The following is a 5,475-nucleotide window of genomic DNA, read 5'->3' as shown; positions in this document are numbered from 1 at the left end:
GGTCTGAGACACCTCCACAAAACCCTTTCTGATTATAATCATATGCTCACTAGTGACTGACTTCAAGAGATATTTTCTGGAATTCTAGTGGGAAGCAGTAACCAGTGGAGTTCAACCACGTCTGTTGTGAGATATCAACTCACTGAAGACAATTGGTGAACGGTTAATACAAAGTATTAATTGACCGTAATCTAAAGTGACTTGGTAAAAAATATTTTTACCACATTCATATTTGTCTTTTTTTCTCACAACAATTCCACAATTTTCTCTTTCAAAAATTAATTCGTCTATTGAATAGGACTGGCCTATACTTTCCAGTATGCGAGACATGGTAAATGACTTCTTAATTCGAGTCTTAATAATTAATCAGTCATTGATAACCACGCTACTATACTAACATATACTCAAAATTATATAAACATATGTACTCCAAACGTATATCCTATATCCTGTGCATCACTGGTAATGTTGTTTGCCAAATTCGATAACTTTGAACAGTAAACGGTATGAATACACTATTTATTTTTTTTAGAAAAGTGGTTGTTTTTGTATACTTATATTCACAGTATATTATTTGTTATTAATTGACATTATAAGAAACTTTTTATGGTCCTCATTATTGTTTTAGCACTTTAAAAAGGTATATTCTACAAGGCAACTAGTTAAATAGATGGTTGCTAGAGTAACTTTTTTAAATTGAACCTAATAAAGTAGATGTTAGTTTCTCAATCTTAATTAAGTTGATGGTATGGTGTAGTTTAACCTGTGTATTTTCCAGAAAAAACATTCTCTTGATACCTGTATGAGATTTTTTGACCATTTGATAACATATAGTAGTCAATATTGTGACCTATTCTTTCTAATTATTGTTATGTTGGAAGTACTCTGGTAATGTTAATTGATAAATATGTCTTCAGTTACTTCTCTGTACTCTTGTCGTTAATTCTTTTCTGAGATTCTTCGCTTCCCATAATGTTCTGTTTCAGACTGAATTTCAATAAATTTTATGGATGCTTAGCTATAGAATATTTTCTCATTCTATAAATGACTTAATCACTTGGATTTTATTACATTCATGATGTTTATAATATTTCGTTATCTATGGTTACTAATTTGTCATTGAGAATTGAATCTTTTTTATTCCAAAACTTCTGACAAAGCCATCATAAGCAATAAAATCCACTTGAAAAAATAATTTTGTCACTCTGTCTGAGTTCACAAGATGACGATCGATAAAGTATATACCCTTACTAATTTTGCATATATTCCGGCTACTTATCATGTTATTACAACGGAGAAACATGAAGCTGGATATTATTAGTGTTGGAAATGTGTATATTTCATACATTTGGTTTACCAGATAGGCAGTATGTGTGAATAAATGAATAAAGTGTGAACTTTGGCTATTACTCATCAAAAGCTGCTTAGTTAAGTATGAATAATAAATAAACAAAGAGTAATATATGCAAATGAACGTCGACATGTATACATATACAGGGAATGTATGTGGATAATTATGTGTTGATGTATACAGTATAACCAATAAAATTTGAAGTACATATGCAAAAGGCAAACAAATTCACACAATGGTTCGTGTTGATCTTCACGATGTGATTGTAAATCTAATTGCATTTATTATGTCCTAACTGTACATGCGGTTGTTATTATATCAACAGTTCTTTTAGATAAAAGCTGACTTTTCAAAATAACAAGTATATTGAGTAACAAAAAAGGTCAAATGCCAACTAACTTATATTTTGTAAGAAACCAACTGTGAATTGATAATCTTCTACAATTTATAAAAAAGAATTAAACATTTTTGGCTGAACCCTTTTCTACTTTTATGAGTCCCCCTAAATATGTATCTCTGGCTTGTCATTACATACTGTCTAACGTATATGAGATTGGTTTAATTATTATATTGCAAAATGATTAACATAGATACTGGAACCTTTCGTAAGACAAGTCTTGTGATTGTCTTCGCTTTGTATATTTTATAGATTTCTTGAGTAATCTGAGTTCTTCCAATAGTCTATGTTTATTCCCCATAAGAGACCGTTTTAATATTGGATACAAATGAACAAAAGTATCCAGATAAACTACTTATTAAATGTGTTTTTAACGTACAATTTAATTTTAAAGCAGAATTTATTTTAATCTGACAGTTACAGTATTTTAAGAAAGATCAAGTCATAACTTATGAGTATAATGTGTGACAGAACGTGCATGGACCATAGTGACAGACAGGTAGGACATCAAGAAAACACATAACTTTACAAATTTATGATTTTCAGGAAGGTCATAATCAAGATCAAACCTATTGATTCAAAAGTTAACTAGATCATCATATAAACTGAAGATATCCGTCATGAACAAAATTGGATAAGAAAACAACAATAAAACAATCAGTTAATTAAGCATAAACCTTTTACTCAATCGGTCGAACTTGATCAAAAGAACATATTTCATAACTTTGATGTGCATGATCTCAATTAATATGGACTCAAAGATTCTCAAGTATTCAATGATCAACCCTTCATAATTTAATTGCTAGTGAATGGTGTCGATTTACCACAGCTATGGAAAATAATGAAAGATAACCAAACTGAAAGTTCAAAGTATCCTTCATTTTATTAACAAGTCAAATTCATGTTACACTTAGTAAACTTTCTATAATTATTACTTAATCATTGACATCTTTTTGTTTCTTCTTATTTCATGCCTTAGAACAATTTTATATCATCAAGAACAACTAATTCATTATCTTTCAGTAGACAACTTGATCACCAGTGTTTCTTGTCTCTAATTTTGATGATGTAATGTCATTTTATCCTTGAATGCAGTCAACATATTTTACCAGTTCAAAAAATATTTAAGCAGTTGACTAAAAGCTACAGAATAAACTGCATTGAATTTGTTATTTTTACTCCATTCGAAAGTATAGGTATCGTGTGACAAGCATTTCTATGGAAAAATTCAATCTTAGTCAAAATATGTTCAAACCTATTTTAAATCGGGACGAATCATTTACATATCAAAAAGTATTAACACTCCTTAATAAAATACTTATATGAACAAAAATCAACAAGATTTGTGGGATAAAAGAGTCTCATTGTATTTCAAATCTCCTAATCAGATGCAAACAGCTTGGAATTATTAAGAACTTTAGTTAGTGACGTTGAGATGGATTTTCAAAACAGAACAGAAAATTATAATCAGAGGAGTAGGATACCAAATATGTGATTAAATATAGTGAAGATTAATGCTTTTTAAGTCAGTACAATGGTTTTTTGGAGACAGATAATTTTTCATCACTGACTAATCTCATCTAAAGAAAAAGTCTATACAAAGCAAAAAGCACAAGATAGTTGTTTTTCTGTTGAAATCATGAACTGATAAATGTTAAACCACTAATGAAAACTTGGAAGCACTGGATAGCAGTTTTGTCCCAGTACTGGTCTGTCCAACAGTACGCATCCGAAGTCCCAAACGCATAATAATAATCCCCAATAAAGCATGTAGATATCTGTCATTTTGTACTTCTAATGTAAATGCCTTCCCACATTTATGTAAACTGGTGCACACAGTTAAAGGTGACATGTTATAGATATCTTTCTACCGTTGTCTTGATTACTGAACATTGCATTGTGTATAGTTGAATCACTTTTAATGCTCAAAATGTGAATTTTAAGCTTCGTTCAGTCTTTGAATAAATGTCTTTGTGATCTGATTACCTTTAAGTATCACTTAAATAAAAACCCACTTATTTCCACGTATAGCGACCTTCGTTGTTGCATAGTATCCAGTTCTATATTTCTTTATGAATTTCTGAGAGTAGTCATTTTCTCAAAAAGTATTACTGACTACAACGCACACATTTTTGCCGTTTTCTACTAGGCATGAATTCTTATCTCTGTCAAAGGTTCTTTTTACCGACTCATATTTATAACTTATAAGACGTAAGCCATAAATTGCAAAACAATGATTGCACATCGGCAAAGTAAGAGCAGCATATTTACAACTGAAGAACATCTGGAAGTCAAAACAATTGTCAACCAACATCAAGGTTAGAATTTTCAATACAAATGTCAAGACAGTTCTACTGTATGTGGCGGAGACGTGGAAAACTACGAGAGCCATCATCCAGAAGATACAGGTGCTCACTAACAGTTGTCTACGCAAGATACTTCAGATTCGTTGACCAGACACTATCAGCAACAAGTTACTGTGGGAGACAACAAACCAGATTCTAGCGGAGGAAGAAATCAGGAAGAAGCGCTGGAAGTGGATAGGATACACATTGAGGAAGTCACCCAACTGCGTCACAAAACAAGCCCTCGCATGGAATCCCGAAGGCTAAAGGAGAAGAGGAAGGCATGAGAAGAATGAACAAAAACTGGATAGAACTAGAAAAGAAGGCCCAGGACAGAGTGGGTTGGAGAATGCTGGTCGGTAGCCTATGCTCCATTGGGAGTAACAGGCGTAAGTAAAGTAAGTAAAAGATTGCACATTTACTTGTTAAGAAAATTTTAATGTGAAATGAAGGTTAAATTAGACAGAATTAAATGCAAAAATAAGAAAAACGTGAATGAGAACACAATAAGAATCCCATTACTCTGTATATTAAAGTTAAACCAATATAACGAGGACGTATTAATTAAGAAAATATAAATTGTTTATGAACATGTAAGAAGAATTTGAATGTTTATGCTATCAAGCTTTCAACAAACTACTTTTATACAAACTATAAACGTTGAGTTATGATATGTCTAATAGCCCATTTAAGCTGTATATGTGGCAATACAGAAAGAAATGTTGTATTATCTCTTCTTATAGGCTGTCTGGATTGTATTTATTTTTAAGCTATTTAGGCATATGTTCATCTATCCATGCGTACAAGTCAAGATTGTTCCTATCTCTGTGCGTATTAATATATAAATATAAACTGATAAACACACCGATATATCATGGAATCATTTACATGCTCCTTAGGTTTCCGATAAACTTCTCGTTGAACTATCATCATTTATCAAAGGAAATAACTGGTTTAAGTTCCTGTGTTTACTTGTTATCCACATTTGTTTATTCCTATCTATTCTAAGTAGCCTGTGACAAAAGTATTGTGTAGATATAATCCTCACAAGATGTTCATATACCAATTTCAGTCATGAATATCAACAGTAGTATTATTTAAACGCTTACCAATAATGATACTAACACCATGGACATTGAAAAATTTCATGCAGTTAGTTCCCTTCATGAATTTAAATAAAGACAGAACAAATATTGATGCAGAATAATATGAATTCATTATATTTCGTGGTTCCTCATCAGCTGCTTACAACCAAATATGCATTAGAGTTTTAGCATTGGGGTAATAAATAGGATGGAACGACTGACATAAGTGAATGTAAAGGATTGGAATAACAAAAGTCGTCCTTGCCCATATATATATATATATATATATATATATAT

General features: G+C 31.3%; 1 protein-coding gene across 1 annotated transcript in view; it reads right to left on the bottom strand.

Annotated features, from left to right (window-relative positions):
- Smp_157110 (hypothetical protein) overlaps positions 1 to 5,475 on the bottom strand; it is a gene marked incomplete at both ends in the record, with an annotated part of 22,080 nt that overhangs the window by 15,705 nt on the left and 900 nt on the right. The gene's annotated exons all lie outside the window — the stretch shown is intronic.

Source organism: Schistosoma mansoni, chromosome W, assembly GCF_000237925.1.
Source record: "Schistosoma mansoni strain Puerto Rico chromosome W, complete genome".
Classification (NCBI taxonomy): domain Eukaryota; kingdom Metazoa; phylum Platyhelminthes; class Trematoda; order Strigeidida; family Schistosomatidae; genus Schistosoma; species Schistosoma mansoni.
The sequence above is the reverse complement of the archived record's forward strand: the minus strand, read 5'-3'. Positions and strand labels throughout refer to the sequence as shown.